This window comes from Balearica regulorum, chromosome 5 (genome assembly GCF_011004875.1).
Source record: "Balearica regulorum gibbericeps isolate bBalReg1 chromosome 5, bBalReg1.pri, whole genome shotgun sequence".
Lineage (NCBI taxonomy): Eukaryota > Metazoa > Chordata > Aves > Gruiformes > Gruidae > Balearica > Balearica regulorum.
This window is the reverse complement of record NC_046188.1, coordinates 6,676,788-6,694,500: the sequence shown is the minus strand read 5'-3', so window position 1 is coordinate 6,694,500 and position 17,713 is coordinate 6,676,788. Positions and strand designations below refer to the sequence as shown.

The window sequence follows — 17,713 nt, the reverse complement described above, 5'->3', positions numbered from 1 at the left end:
CCCCAGTTATATACTGAGCATAACACCATATGGTATGGAATATCCATTTGGACAGTTGAGGTCATCTGTCCCAGCTGTGTCCCCTCCCAACTTCTTGTGCACCCCCAGCCTACTCGCTGGTGGGGTTGTGTGAAAGGCAGAAAAGGCCTTGGCTCTGTGTAAGCACTGCTCAGCAGTAACAAAAACATCCCTGTGTCATCAACACTGTTTTCAGCACAAATCCAAAACATAGCCCCATACTAGCTACGATGAAGAAAATTAACTCTATCACAGCCAAAACCAGCACAGGCAGTAAGGATTTTTTGTTTTGCTCTGAACTGAACTACCTAGACATTGTGGTTGGAGGCCTAAGAAACTCCGGAGAGGCACAGGTTTAGTGACGTGTAATACTCAAGAGTTACCATGTTGACACACAGAGCTGATGGTAAAGAACACAGCAAAATTAAAAGTTTACTTTGAAACACCTAAGTCATAACAACAAAGAACCATAGACCGGAACTGGTAGCTTCTATTATTTCTTTTTATATCTTAGCATGTATTGAAAAGATTCACTGAAGCTTAATTTACAGGCCAAACAGACAAGGCAGCATCTTTTTGAATGCTTCCTGGGTGCCCCAATGGAGTTCTGTTTCCTGTGTGGCTTTGTGGTTCAAATATTTGAGAGAGAGATATTCTATTCAGGTAGTACTCTGTTTGCCTGACTTTGACTTGTACAAAAATATTAAATATAGTGTTAAACGATCATTAAAAAAACTTTTTAAAGAGTCTTTCAATGCCTCAAATTTGTAAGGTTTAACTCTGCTGATTCTGATGGAGCCCTTTAAAGAATGCTAAAATGTACTGATTCAAAGGGAATAAAGAACAGAGAGAAACATTTGTTCCAGAAGCTGGTTGGGCAATAGGAATGAATGAGAGTCAGTAAAAGGGCTGAGTATTGGCTTTTTCACCAAAGCTCTAGCCAACACAGCTGTGCTGCTGCAGACAGATACATGCAGTAACAGAGAGACTAACAGTGTATATGCAATCCCCAAGGCTAGGAACTGTCTCTGCTCCCACCCCTTATTCAGTGCAGCTGAGACAGCAAAATTAAAGCCAGGGCTTGGTTTTTGATATCTGGTGCAGATCACCAATAAATTTAATTCTTAAGGGAAGCAAAAAAGAAAGGAATTATGCCTCAGAGATGTCTCTGAACAAAAATGCCACATGGCTTATTCACTTGGTTAGGCTGCGACTACAAAAAGAAGCAAAGGCCCTGTGAGAACAAAGATGCCATAAAATGATCATAAGGCTTCTTACATTGCAAGGACCTTAGAATTAATAAGGTGCAGGACCAGATTTTAAGCCTTTATAACTGTGGTCATGGTTAGAATGCTCTCCCAAGAATTTCAAGCGCTGCTATGTACCTCATGCCATGTGTTGTGTGTGATGTCAAGACTGAGTAACACTTGGGAGTGTGTTTATGGAAGATGTTTATATCTTCCCTGGATATTTTCAGCTGGATCCAGCTCAGGCTGAAGAACTCCAGTTTGCTTAATGCCCTCTAATGCTCTCAAGGGTGACGACATGGTTATGGTTTGTATCAAAATATTCCCGACTGGGCTGCAAGACAACACAGGTTTGAAAATAGTTGTATGGCCAAAAGTGTCACAAAAGAAACTTTGGTTAAAGTAATTAGACGCATTTAGTCTTTAAACACACTTAACAGGATCCAGTGCCTGGGACTCCCCTTGCTCAGTATTGGGTCTGTTGAGGGAGACCTAGTGCACTGCAACCATGTCACTCTATTTGTTAAAACGAAATGACCATTATAAAGGTCAGATGGGTGATAAAGTGATATCACTGTAATATTGTGATTCAAATTGGAGGCAATATCAACTGGCACCAAAACTGTGGGCTGCTAATAATATCACAGTATTCATGATCCTAGTTTAGTCCCCCATTCTGTTCCCCTGTGTGCATCCTAGCCCAATGCTGCCCTGTGAGCACACCCCACAAGGCAACAATATTTATGTTAGTAAATATTCCTTAGGAAAAAAAAATAATTAGAGCTTAATTTCTCACCAGGTTATAAATATTATTTAAGGAAGTAAATTCATTAAAACTGATGATAAGCTTTTGAAGTGCTTTTAAGTCTAGAGATGTCCTGTAGCGCGCTCAGGCTGTTTCCATTCAAATTCAAAACCTAGGCCAAAAGTAGATCAGTAATGATAATTTTACTGGACGTGCAGCCAAATTCTGTAATACTCCATAGCTTTCTTTAAAATGAAAAAGCTTCAACTGATGGAGTACAAATACTATCCTACTGGTAAATCATAAAAAAGAGTATAAAATATTAATCCAAACTAACAGGAAATAGTGAAAAGACAGTAAAGGCTATGATACTCTTTTTCACTTATTTGAAGGCTATTTAATCTCTATTTTCTCCCTGAAATAACAGTGACATGGGTAAGATGGGGAGTCAGACAGTCAATCGGTTCACAGGAGAAGGGAACAGATGCGGCCGACACTAAGGAACTGCCAATTCTTCCATTATGGGAGTGCAGTATGGGAAGAGTAGAGCAGAGCAGAGACAGGCAGCAGCTCCTTAGGAAAAGGCAAAGGGAGAAGAGAATTGCTAGTATCTCACTGCAAACACAGATCACTGGAAAGATGGTACTTTGGTAAAATAAGCAGAGAATTGTTCTCCTCTTTCTTAACATTGCCTCTAAACGAGCTTTAGAAAAGAAAAAGTTTATTTGAAACTAAAAAAATGGGATTGAAAAAATAACCATCAAGTATAAGAAATAACACCACTCTCAAACTTGAGTTAAAAATGGGACAGTTCAGAAACTATTTCACAGTTTCATGTATCAGATATTTAGCAGGGCTACTTCATCAGAAAAGGCAGCTACTGAAGATGCTACACAACAGTTACGCATATGAATGCAATGTCAGAATTATGCATATAAATGTCCACCTCAAGAAGTGTTTTTCTGGGCAGCTATTATAAAAATATGTATTTCTGAAGCTAAAATCTGTAGCCTGGTACAGTTTTGATGTGTTTTTTTCCCCAGGCTACATTCTTGTGATGTCAAATCTGACCAAAAGACAATCTTTTCAAGAACAACTGGCATAATGGCATGAAGTCATGTATTTCATAAAATTCAAAGGAAAGACTGATAGTTTAGGTCATGTCCTATTCTCAGATACATTCTTCTTAAACTGTTTGTCATTGAAATTGCTTGCCCTTTACACAATAGGACATGCAATTAGGATTCAGCCCAATAATTGTAATTCACATTGCATAATAACTGACAGAGGAACACAAGTTTTGGTGTTGTTAAGTAAATGTAAGCAACATCATAATCAAGCCTGAATGGAAACGTTAATTTTTAACTTTTGTGTTTGGTTAAGGTCATAATCTATCACTCAGGGGATACATATGATACAGAGATTTAATCTGATTACTTAGTGTTTTTCTCAACAGTACTCATTTTTATTTTGCTTAAAGATAAAGGCTGTGGATTTTAAGGGTGAAGATTTCATCTCTGGTATACGCATGTTGCATTTTGCAACACGTGCTCAATCCCACTGTACAAAGAGTGGGTACGAAGCTGTGTGAAGTTGGCTGCTTTTAGTGTGGACTAATGACTAAATAGCAGTGTGGCACAGGTCACTAAACAAGCACAAATATTTATTCAAAGAGGAATCTTCTTGCTTGTTATTGTCTTTGAAAAAATGCACTTCAGCTGAGCAGAGACTGTGTTCTAAGGAATGAAACCTCTTGACACAACCCAAAGTCGAAGAGGAGTTTAGAATACAAGTTAATTTTAAAAAAAGTTAATTTAACCTTAACTTTATGCTAAGTGTCTACAAATACATACCATTGCCAGAAGTAGACACATCACTTTCTAGGCATTTCCATGGCCTGAACACTGAATTAGCTTCTGGGTAGTTGAATTGATGGATGGGATTCATTGCACAAGCTGGCACACTGCGGACAAGGAGAACTTTTGCAATTATCACTTTCCTTAAGTGAGTGAGAAAAAACACTTCATATTTCTAATTCTAGCTTGGGGGTGCTGACAGGATAATACAACAATTGTGCTTAATGTAATAACAAACAGGCTACATCTTGGGTTAGCAAATGAATGCTCTAATATGTATATAATACATATTAATAAAATTATATGGTTTTATATGTATTATGATTCTGGTTTTACAGGGTTTTTATGAAACAAATGTACATTGGCAAAAAAGATTACATTGTGAAATCTAACACTTGTAGTCAGCTAATACTGAAAGCCAGTGGAATCAGAAATACAAGTAATTTCATAAACAGTGAACCTGTGAGGCTAGGTATCCTTTGGACTTGTGTCTTCCAACCTCTTTCTTCCATATTGCAGTAAACCCAGCTTCCCCAAGCTCCCTATGACACCAAGACCAAGCAGAAGGTAGTATGTGCAGTGGCAAGTCTCAAGCTATATATATGCTGACAAATTTGCCCTAAGTCCATGCTCACTGCCCTGTTGGCTGGTGCTAAATGAACCCTAGAAAAGCTGAGAAATGTCTCTTTTCTTTGTGGGGAGGAGGAGGTGTCCTAAATCAGGTTAAGATTTCCAGAAAAATTATAAATACTTAATTACCTTTAAGACTTCTATTTTTTTTTTTTTTTTTCCCAAATTGGGTTGAAATTTGATTGTTTCTAAGTACTGCAATAAGAGAGTCACACAGCATGACTGTTTTTTCCCTTCTGTGTGCCCTGTCCTGGACATGAATTGACCCAATATATTTGTGTCTTTCCTCACTCATCAAGAAAAAAATCAGACATATCTAATGATTGCTCACATGCGCACATCTCTCATAGATGCTTCAAACTCCTGCCTGGGAATTACTCCCAGTAGTCTAAGCCCTTTGTGGAGCTTCCTAATACATAGAAATGCCACTGGGATGGATTTCAGCAAAGTTTTAGAACTCCTTTCAAGGCTGCACATGCCATCTCATGGCCATCTGCTGTATTTACAAAATGTCCTTTCTGTAACAGTAATTCTACAAGCCATACAGCACATATTATACAACATCTTTCCAAACTTTGAATTACCATGCTTGAATGACTTCTCAGGATCACAGCTGGTTTTGCCTTCTGCCTTAGCTTATTGCTTCAGAAACTCTGTTCTGGGACATCTACACATGCTTAGACTGTTATAGAGAAGAAAAGCTTTTTTTTTTTTCCTGTCAGATCACTGCAAAGATTAAAGCAAGGGTCAAGTATCTTTATTTGACTGAGATCATCCCTTAAAAATGTAAACAAATTTAAGCAGCATGAAAATATAGCCATGAATTATGCTAAGGGATGGCAGGCAGGGAAGGTGAAGAATAATGAGTAAGAAAATAGTTTACAGGGTCATTATTCCAACAGAATGACGGATACGAATAAGAAAATCAGATTGTTAGCTCTGTGGGAAAGGGTCCATTTTCCTGTATGCTTATATAGCTTTTGACACCACAAAAAGGAATCTCAGTGGAGCCTCTGCAAACTAGGATGATATAAACAATAATAAAGTGAAACAGGACAATAGATACTGTATTTGAAGATACAATCTTGTCACTCCAAAATGTGATCTCTTCTCAGAGCAAAAAGAGAAGGGCAGGTATGCAAAAGGTTGGAAAGAAGAAAAGGAGAGCAATGGGGACCAAGGAAGAGTTGCCCTGAATTAATTTTCCTACTCTCTATTCTTTTCCTTCATAAGTCAGAACGCAAACTTTCTTACCTGAAATATTTCCATCCTTGGAGATATTCAAAAGCTGTCTGGACATGGTCCTGCACAGCCTGCTGTAAGTGACCCTGCTTGCTTAGGTGGGTTGGGCCAGGTGACCTCCAGAGGCCCCTTCAAACCTCAACTATTTTGTGAAAATACTACTTCTGTTCATAATTTCTTGCTCAGCATGAAATAATATATTCCATCTGCCTGGCTATTTTACAGTCTGGAGATGGAAGGGATCACTGGGGCAGTTTCTAGCGTTATGACTGGTCTGACAACTAGGATCCATGCCAGAGGGACCCTATGTTTAGGGCAGGGCATATAGAGATACCAGAGATAAACGGACTAGGGTTAAATGGAAAAAGGAGGCAGTGATTTAGAGTGAGGATCAGGTTTGCAAGCCAGGACCTGGGATACTATATTACTAGAACTGAGACTGAAAGAACTGAAACCTCATGCTATGTTTTGTGCTAGCACTGGTAGGAAAAACAAAATAATAGCAAAATAATATTGCGTTCAAACAAATACAAATGAAAATTATAAAATAAATGGCTGAAGAAACCACTGAGCCAATGAGTTCCACAGGCAGCAAATACAGGTGCTGCAGCTGTTACTGTGGAGACTTCCAAACCAGTCCTACATCAGTCCCCACAAACTCTAGTGGTGGGCACTGATGAGAAGTGGTGAGTAAGAAGAGACAATTTGCCTCAAAAAGAGCAAGGGCAAGGAAAGGACAAGAAGATGATGAGAAAAACTGGAAAGCACTAATCATACCTCTGCCACAGATGGCATAAAGACATGAAGAAGGAAGCAGAGGTAACACAAAGAAATATAATGAGACAGAGGAAGAAAATAGAAGAAAAATGAATAGAAAAATGATGAAAGGAGGGAGGAAAAGAAAGCAGCACTTTTCTGCATTCTCTCTTTACTAAACAACAGCATTCTTCTGTCCACAATGCAGCATACTGTATGCACTTCCAGACCCTGAAAACTATCCTCCAGCATTTGTAGCAGCTGTTTTTCCTTAACTGGTTATTCAGGGTTGCATACATAACAGAGAGATTCCATCCTTTCTTATTAAGAAACTACAAAGAGAAGACATAGAGAAGGACTCCAGGTTTTCATTATGCTGTTGCAAAAGCAGGCAAAAGACAAGAATAGACATTCTGACCATATAAAGTTTATATATTGCACAATATTTACTAAGGATAACAGACTATAATTAACAGAAATTCCATAATACTGATGTTCACAGTAATCATGAGATCCCTTGCAAGACTTGTTGTTTTTCCCCTGCCTCTTTATAATCAGTAAGAGCAGTCTCCATGTTCTATATTACATTAAAAAAAATTTAAAAAATCTGTTTATTTGCCTCTGGAACCACAAGTCTTGTCTTTCCTGAAGATCCCTAGCAGGAAGGTAGCAATAGCATGACAAGAAAGAGAATAGTACAATAAATGTTGACAGCAGATCCAGAACCCCATACTAATACTACAAAACTGTTGATAACTTATATTCTTCTTGAAATTCTTCTTCATAAGGATGTTGTTTCTGGTGATTTACAACTTCTTTTTACAGAAATATTTGAAACTTCTCCTTAAATTTCAGCCTCAGAATTTGATCATGCACTCTAAAGATATGATTTATTTTCATTCCCATGATACTGTATGATCTGTAGTCCCAGGTACAAAATTGTAATTGAATTATATGACAAGAAGAACTAAACCTGTGTGCAGAAATGCACAGAAGAGAGCACTAAGTTAATATTTTCTTCTTGTTTTGCACTGATTTTTTCCAGTGCTATCTACATGATTTTCTTCTATTTCCTATTCAGAAGAAAGAATCACAAGCCTTTATCCTGTTTCATTTAATTGTAACTTTATTCTCTCACGTGGAGACAAATAAATTTACCTTATTTTCTCCACATGCTGCATTCAAAGTTAAGCATCAAATATCAATATCTAATCATATGTGATTCATTGTGTTCCTTTTCTCTATCTGCACTGTCATATTTAAAATCAGTTCAAATCCTTCTTTACTATGCAAATGAGCAGTTCCACTATACTAAGCACAATCATACACAAAGTGAGCATGCAAGAACCTACAACAGTTTCTGCAGTTAAACTTGAGAAAGAGGAGACAGTCCACTGGCCAGCAAGGAACCTGGGGGCAGAAGCTCACCTGTTCCCTGTGGTACACAAGTCAAATCACTTAAAAATATGTGGCCATTTTCTCTGTGCCTGACTAGGAAGACAATAAACTCCCATATTTGCATCTGGTACTATGAGATTCCTTAAAGATAATGGAGTAACCAAACGCCTTAGAAAGAGAACCAACCTAGAAATGCAGTAGGTTCCCCAGTTTTTCAGTCGACTGAAAATTTTCTTAGACAATAAAATACAACAGTCAAAATCATTACTGCAACTAATAAAAATATTGCTCTTTCTCAAAAAGATTCTGTGCTAAGATTGCTCATCCAAAAAACTTTGTTTTGGTTTTCATTCCTGCAAGAGTAATTTATTAATTTCTCCTTGCCAAAACAAAAAGATCCTTGGCTTGAGAAAGTGGCATTAAAAGTAAGCAGAATGTTATTTACAAACAACCTCAAATGGAACCTGTAAGTACAGGACTACCTGCAGCTCTAACAAACATCCCTGTACACAAAAAGAAGGCATACCTGAGGTGGACAAGCTTGGAGTACTCAAGCAGAAAACAGTCCTTGAAATACTGCCAGTCTAAATTTGAATCTCCCCTTAACTGAGCATCAAGGTTATTCATACAAAGATTATGTAAGCAACTTCTAATGCTTCTTTACAGGTAAAGCTGTGTAGGAACTTAGAATAATCATTATCACTGTTGTTAAACAACATTTGGATAGCTTATTCTTTTACCTCCCTTTTTAAAATAAAGGGCTTCATAAATAGGAAATAAAAAAACCAAAGACAACAAAAAAATCAGTCCTTGTGGATGCAAAGCCTCAGCCTAGAACACCACTAAGAGAAGGAGAGGGGAGAGTGTTTCCTTTCTCGTCAGCTATCTGCAAATGGAGTCTGTGGAGCACTGATGCTTCAAAATACTCCAGATCCTTAGAATAAATTTGTTTGGTTAAAAATTATTAACTTGGAATCATAAGAAACAGGTTCGAGTATGAAGTATCTTTAGAAGTTTACCATGGATTATTTGATAAAGCTTCTTCAACGTGAATGCTTCCCACTATTTCTGATTCCACCAACAAGAATAGTGCTACCAAATTAAAACTTTACTTCATTTCCACTTGGAAATCTTTTTAAGTTCTGCCTGGAACAACATAACAGGCCCAATAAACATAATTTTTTTTTTAAGCAACAAATATAGACGAACAAATTATTACAGAAAGATTTTTTTTAAAAAAAAATCTAAAAGATTACAACTGTGGATATACTGATCATAATATGTAGATATACTGGTCCTATACTGATCCATAACACCAAACTTCATCCACATCACCCTCAGTGTTGTTCTGTAATCATTAACTTAAAAGAATCACCTCCTCAAGTAAGAGAACGTCTTAGTTTGCTATTCAGTATCATAACTATGTCAATCCAAATTGCAGCACTAATGAAATTGTGCTGGACTTGGGTGCAGCGTGAGGCTGGTATGAAATCTGTGGCAAGTAACAGCAACAAATTTCACAGTATGTTTAAATTCTCCCACACCTCCACCAGTTGTTCCATCCTTGAGATGATCAACAGTCTTCCCCTCTCTTTTTAGCAAGCTTTAAAACAGTACTACTTCTGTATACTATTCAGTATACTCAAATGCAAAATCTAAATGATTTGATTCTTTTGCGGCCTGATGCACTACAGACTCTTTGTACTACGCTGGTAGATAGGAACAGTGTTCATTGGTCTTAGACACAAAACCAAAGCAAGAACTGGCCAGCTGAATGGTATATGCCTTAGCTGTTCTGCAGAACATCAGAAAGAAAACGGACAGCTTTCTACTCATCAGAAGAGAGCCATCCAATTCTCCCTTCATAAAAGTTCTGTAGAATGAGCTTCAGACCCATGCTGGCATCCAACACTAGATCTATGGCATCACTGATATCCTCCACATGCCCTGTTACGAAGGATTCTCTGTGTAGACTTTGTGCTGACCATTGCCTTTAGAGTGAATTTGACTCATGAAGTCCTAAGCTAGAATCAAGAATGACAAGAAAAAGAAGCCATTAAAATCACATTGGAATTACAGGGGAAAAAATCCCAACAACAAACAGAAACAAAAAAACCACAGCACTTTGCTGGATCTCTACTGTTTAAAGGCCCAAAAAACTTTTCCAAGCACTGGTCCAATACAACTACTCATCCCAGATATTTTTGTTCAATCCTTTTCCTGTTTACTGAGATCACCAGTAATGGGAATGGCAGCATCTGTCTACTACAAGCTGGCCTGGATCCAGTAATTCAGACCACATAAGAGCTGCTACTTTCATGATATTTGCAATACTCCTAATTTGGACCTTATAAAGAACAAATGTGAGACAGCCTTCAAGTCCTGTCATTAATCTCCTAACCACCAGCCACCATCATACCCAATTATTAATGTCTGAAAATATCAGAATACTCTTCTTGTACAATTCACTAAACATACTCATTCAGTTTTCTGTTCTGGAATGCTGTTCTTTTCTCCAGTGCATTTACTTTTTCAAAGAATACCTTTTCAAGACATGTCTTTTCTGTATCTTCATTATCATGAACTGAATTATCAGTTTCCAGCTTCTTACTCCTTAGAGATTTATTACTTGATGTTTTACCCAACATTTGCAGCTTGGCCAATTCACATTCCAGCTGATAAAAAGACTACATTAGGATTCAGAAGCAAGAGGTTACGTTAAAGTATAGCAGAAAAATGATCTTATTTGTGTTTCCTCAAAAGATAAGCCCTCTAGATATGTGCTAAAAAGCATATCTGAAAACATCGAAACAGAAAATTATTTTAATAAATTCAAACTCTTGATTGACAATAGAAAAAGCTGAATTACTTGCCAAAGGGACAGCTCTGCTCTGAGCAACTGCACATACCCTTCTGTTGTATACTGGCTCATATCCCAGTCCTATTCATATCAATTAGACCATTGTTTCACCCAGGCAGGACCAATCCCTCAACGTGACTTCATTATGATGCAAGTCTGAGCAATGAAAAGAGAGAGGGTACAGTTAAAATGGAACTGCAGCTTTCCTTCAGATACCTAAGGGCAGGGACCATCTCTCCCCATGTTTGACCACTGTGTGGCATAGCAACTACTCTCTGCTTTGTAGAAGCAAAACTCTTTTTGCATTATTTTTTAAGAGGTAAATCTTTAGCTGCTATACAGCTGAGATTAGGTAAAGCAAGAGAATGAACTTCTCATTCCTTTTGAATAACAAGGAAGGATCTGGCTCCCAAGTATAAAATTTCCATAGAACTCTTCTGAAAGAAAGCAACTTACCTCACTCTGCCTATATACCCCAATGTGAATATTATTTAAAATTAACTAACTAGAGGCACTTCTGACAAAGTGAGACTGAAGTTTATGTCTGTTTCCTAGATCCAACCTGATCTACATATGCAATCAAAGGAGGAAGATATGACCATAAAGGCATGAGCCTGCACTGGCAGTCTTTGGTCTGTGCACCCTTGATCAAAAGAACCTGTTGATTCTTGATCAAAGTTCTTTTAAGGGGTCCTATTTATGTAATCGGCAATATTTTTTCAGTTACTTGTGTATAGACATATGTGCAAAGAGCTCACTCAAAGTGCATTAAAGACCTACTAGGAATGTTTACAAAATGCTGTACAGAAAATCTGTGGCGGGTCTTTTCATTTTAGAATAACTGTGGTTGCATTATGTCACTTTTACACTGTTCTTAAAGGAATGGGAACAGGCTAATCAGTTGGAAATCAGAAAAAAACACAGAACAACCAGTAACTTGAGAGCTGGGTGAAAAGAGCTTCCTAATCTGCAAAAGTTTTCTGTATCAGAACAAACAGACCTTTCAGAAATGTTTATAGTATCAACTAGAATAGGCAATAACCATCATAATCTGGGAACTCAGCAGGAAGGTCCTCTGCAGATACCTGTACTAGATGACTAAAAGCAGAAACTTGAAACTCAGTTTACCACATTTGGTGAGTATCTTCTCTAGTCCACTGTTCTGGACTGTATCTCTAAGGCTTCCTTGGTGCAGTTCCATTTAAGAGCCCATTGGTCAAAGCACTCACCTGAGGCTTGAGACACCAGGTTCAAATAATTATGAACCTGGCAGAACTGAAACTGGAAACAGATCCCCTGCAAGTTATTAAGTGTCCTAAGAACTTGGCTGTTGATTATTCTAAAGAAATGAACAATGACATCATACATACAATATATTATTTTCTATTTCCACTCAAAGTGTAGGGATAGCATTTGGAAGAACTCTTCATTACAGATAAAGATAAACCAAGAAAAATTAATAGATTCTCTAGTATCTGCTTAGAAACACAGTCATTATTTACATTTCCATTTACAACCAAACAGGCTTGATTTAAACTAAAAGCCCTTTATACTAAAGGCCGTGAAAAATAAATATATGCACAAATCCCACCGATACCTATTTTCTGTCGTCTTTGACATGGCTACATCAATGGAAAGGAGTTGGGAGTAAACAAAGATGAGCCCTAGGGAGTTCTGACACAGAACTTTCAGATGATGAGGGCTGTGTATATTGGATATGACTCTGAACCATGCAAGTTGGTAGGAAATTTTTATTAGAATGAGAGAAAGATTAAACCATGTACATAAATCCTTGGTAGTAATCAGAATGTTCATGCTAGAAATGCCAGACTGATATCACCTTCCTATTTCTTGCTACTAAGTTCCCACTGAGGTTGACCTCTTGCACATTCTGCAGAGTATGTAAGCCCTGTGAATGTTTTAAACAACACAGTTTTAATCTAATATAGCACTGCAAATGCTGAAGAGCCTGTAGGCTAAGAGGCAGATCATTCAAATGTAAAAACAAATTTGACTGCAGTCTAAACAATGTTGGCCTCTGTTGTAAACTATAGCTTTCTTTTGACATGGAAAGAGAGAATGCATTTCGCCAAAAGGGAATTAGCTTTGAAAGCCTCTGTAAATGATACTGCAATGAAAATAAACTAAGTCCCCCCAGCCTCAGTTTCACAGCTGTGCATAAGAAACCTAACAGATCATGCCTCATGTCATGAGTACTCATTAGCTTTTGGCTGCAGCCCACATCTTGGCCTCAGGATATCATGAGAACTAAATCACTGATGTCAATCATTTCTCTCCATGATGACACTGCAGTTCTTTGCATTGAGATGCCACTAGTCTTTGTAGTGTCCTTGCTAACAATAATAATAATAATTTCTGGAAACACTCTACAGCATTTACACTTGTACTTTCGTCAGCTGTAATTTCTCAGTCTTCGCCTTCCTTCCCTATCATCATGCCCAGCTTCAATTTCTCTCTCCTCTTTTTTACGGCTTTGAAAGATCACAGTGATTTGGTCTCATTCACCCCTATCAGTATGTCCTTCTGCTCCAACTACTTTTATCTTGGTATCAGTATCTCCTTCTGCCTTTTTTTCATGTACTCTCCCAAGGGAAAATGGACTGAGCTGCAGCAATTCCATCTCCCTGTAGGGGCATGAAGAGTCAGGTAATTCAGAAAGCTACATGATCTTTTGCTAGAAATGGACATTTACACATTTCTTCTTCTTTTAAATGCCACGCTGCTAATCACAGAGCTCTCGCTGGTTCTGGACTAGCCTCCAACTCAAAGGTTAGCATGGGGAGAAACTAATTTTTCATAGGAGCTAATTTGATATATGACAGAATGAGAAAAAGCCAGGATAAAACTTCCCCTGAACAGGAGTTCATCTCTCCAAGTTATAAAAAAATAAAAATCTAAACATTAAAATAAAAATTACATGGCAACTCTTTACATAGTACTGAAGTGCAGACAAAAATCTGCAGTTATAAGAAAACTAAAAAAAAAAAAAAAAAAAAAAAAAATCTTTTCCTCATCATGAATCTCAGAGGTCTCTGAAAATGAGTGATTTAGTTAACTCTGCATATGCAGAAAACCTTGACAGCTAATGAGTTCCAAATAATGTTTCAGCCTTAATTCTTATAAATCGAAGGTTAAAATTTTCCTTTCTGTTGTTCAATACTTCTAGAAGTTAGCTCTATTTATTAGACACATTCTTATACCATACTATTAAAATACCACAAATTAGACAAATTAGAAGAAAAGAAATCATAAGAAGGACACCAGACTCACCTCTATATTCTTGATCAGGTTATTATTCAACCAAAGTAAATTCAGCTTTGTTAGGGCTTCCAGATTTTAAATCCTGGAAATTTCATTGTGATAAAGCTTTTGCAAATTTACACATTTTTTAGACCATCTATTTTACCTCTCAGAAGAGGTATTACTTTGCAACACTGAACAACAAAACATCACTCTCTTTTGTCAAGGTGTCATAACTTGCACAGAAAATTGTTAGGTAGTTCCAAATAATTTGAGACCACACCCTCTGTGCAGAATTCTGCTGTTTTAGAAAGCTTTTCTATTAAGCCAACAAAGAAAAAGGAGTAGCAGCTACAACGGTTCATGGTAAATTATTATGCGTTTTTAAATAAAGTTTTATTTTCATTAAAATGTCTTCCTGGAAAAGGTTTCAATGTAATTAAGTATTCTAGTATTAAAAATTATTGTTTCCAATGAGAGACAAAAAAAAAAATCCAACAAAAGGCTCTAAATTACAAAAACCTGTACTAAGTAACATGTAATTTGAGCCATATCTACAATGGGATTTTTGGGTACTTGAGTAAAAAAGTGCTAGATCCTGACTCCTTTGAATAGTGCCTTCTTCCTTGAACAGACAAAAGGAGTGTTTGTGAAAAAATATGATTATTATTGTAAGGGACTGGAAATTGTATAAAGTTGGCTAGAAAGAAAACTCGTAGTTAACTTACCACTACACAGCCTTCATCAATCCATAGATCTTTGAGCAACAGGCAGTACTCTAGGTATGAAATCTTTTAAATACTTTGGCCAATGAGAATGAGAGTAGTTATATTTGGGAAATGTTTCATGCCTACAATTCTGGGATAACCTGAGAAAAACATCTCCAGTGCTGTTGTTTTCAGTCTCTCTTGATCAACGCTCTCATAATACAATCCATTACATGTGTACTGGAAATGGAATGTAACTATCATCTCTTTATGATGAAAAAACCACATTATACAGTAGAATGTCTTACTGCCATTACAGTCAATTAGAGATATCTGCTTAACATCAGTTATGTCTTTTAAAACTTCCTGTGCAGCAGAATGTGTTTGCAATTGGCCACGTTCAGTATAGAGTGGTTACGTAGCTTTCTCCTGCTCCCAAAGCACATTCGCGAAGTATTACACGAGTGCTTCACATCACACCTCAGAATGCACCTTCAATTTAAAACACAACAATTTTCCATTATGCTAATTTTAATGAAAATTAAAGCCTGGAAATCTGTAGCTTTACATAGACTGTAAGCTAGTCTATGTATAAATATACATATACGCATCCATATACATACGTATCCATATACATATATGGATGAGGACAGATGGTGCGCTTTATCAGTCCTGTAGTTTTCCACTTCTGGAGTGGTTGTATCAAGGAAATATAATAATAAAACCTTTTGGCCAGTAAAAAATAAAAAATTTACATGGAATTTCTTTAAGGATGAGATTCAGTTTGAGATTAAGACATAAAGCAATAGGTACCCACACATGTGCCTCTTGCCTAAGCTCTCATTTTAGTCAAGAGATTTAACCAACACAGCCAGAGGATCCTGGAAACCCATACAGATGACTAGAGAGGAGGTGTTTGTGTTACACTAAATTGATTTATTCTGTAGGTTCCCTTGACTATATTAAGTAAGGATGGGATTCAGAATATCCGTTGCGATGTCAGAGACCTTAAAGCATCCTACAGCAGCTGTTCCAGTAGGGTGCAGTTTTCTGTCTATCCTTAGATATGTGCGATGTCTTAGATACCTTGAGGCAAGTAAAATGGCACCTATATCTATGCAGCTGAATCTTATCCTTGATTTCCACTGACTCTGAGACCCAAGAAATGAAACACATGTGTAGACAACTACCTGTGCACACCTAAATGAAGGTGTCTTAAACTGCAGAATTTTAAAAATTCCAACCAGTTCATAGTAGAGAAATTTCCACTATCTTAATCACCTGATTCTGCACCGAACTATCCATTGTCTAGAAAAATGCAAGACTGAGTCAAAACTGTAAGATTTATTTTGATCAAATTTATGTAACAAGCTTGTTTCTTATACAGGAATATTTCTGCAGGGCATTTCACAAGAAACAGACAAAGTAGGGAATAGTACCTTAAAAATAATTTACTCTGAAGATACTCTCTTGAGATATTCTCATTTCTGCATCTTAACTACTAACGTGTTTCCCACAGTTCTGAAATGTTCAGATCACACAAACTCTTATTAATGCATGCCCTATACCACCTTCGAGGCATTCCAGAATGGAGACAGTCCTACAGATGGTATCTCTAGAGAAGCAAAAACAATTGTATATTCTAGCAAGGACATTGACATTTATACAAGTACTGAGAGGGAAAGAAAAAAACCAACTTAAAACCAAAACCAAATTAGTAACTTACCAGCTCCTTAATTATTTCCACAAGGTTCTGGTTTTGGTTATCACTTGCATCATCTCTTGAATTTTCAGCAGTGACTATAATTTCTTAGTATCTTCTTAGAAAAAGTACAGTAATATTACCAGCTGTGTAGCCACTCACATAATATATGTCATGGGATTTCCAAGAAGTTTGGAAAGAAGATCTAAATTCCGAACAGCCCGAGTTCCAGAATCTGTATTTCTAATGGAATCACAATGGAGATTACAACAGAAGAACGTTGAAATTGTCTGGAATACTCTGACTTGTTACTTTTTTTAATTAGCTTTTTTAGATTTCAAAGGTCCAGAAAGTAGTTTACCATAAGCTATTCTGACCATCTCCATAAGGAAAGGTTAGGAATTGCACCCACTTATCCTTGTATTTGACTTGGTAAATTGTATTTGCACAAAGCATAAAGATGCAGTAAAAACTAACCAAAGCTCATAATTCACCAAAAACCTCAAAAAAAGCCCCACTGCATGTATGAAAAAAGATATTGGAATATAATTGAGTATAAAACCTCTGCTACATTTTTTTAATCCAACAGCTGCTACAATTAATCTTTAGAATTACCAAATGCTCATTAGTATACAATTGTTGCAGCAGCTTTTTTTTTTTTTTTCTTCTTTTGAAAGCACTTACGTGCTATATTAACCACAGTATGCACACCCTTAATATACCACATCCCCACTGCTTTTGAATTTCTGCCGCAGTATTTAATGACACCCAGCCCCTCTAGCAAGTAATTTAGGGTGGGAAATGAAAAATATATTTTTCCATTCACAACAGCTAACGAAATTACATTAGACATGAATTAGATTTGAGTGGATGCCCATTCTTCTGGGCTCCATAGAGGAGCTCAGGGAACTGTTCTATCTTGTCTAGAAAGAGCATGGTTTTGCGCACATCTCTTCTGGAGCACTGCCTCCACAGAGAGCTTCCACATCATAGACTCATAGAATGGTTCGGGTTGGAAGGGACCTCAAAGATCATCTAGTTCCAACCGCCCCCCCCCCCCCCCCCCCCCGCCATGGGTAGGGACACCCTCCACTAGAGCATGTTGCCCAAAGCCCCATCCAACCTGGCCTTGAACACTTCCAGGGATGGGGCAGCCACAACTGCTCTGGGCAACCTGTTCCAGTGCCTCACCACCCTCATAGTGGAGAATTTCTTCCCAATATCTAATCTAAATCTCCCCTCTTTCAGTTTAAAGCCATTCCCCCTTGTCCTGTCACCCCATGCCCTTGTC

General features: G+C 37.4%; 1 pseudogene; it reads right to left on the bottom strand.

Annotated features, from left to right (window-relative positions):
• Positions 1 to 347: 347 nt before the first annotated feature.
• LOC142601865 (leucine-rich repeat-containing protein 9-like) lies at positions 348 to 16,025 on the bottom strand (annotated as a pseudogene).
• Between the last annotated feature and the right edge of the window lie 1,688 nt (positions 16,026 to 17,713).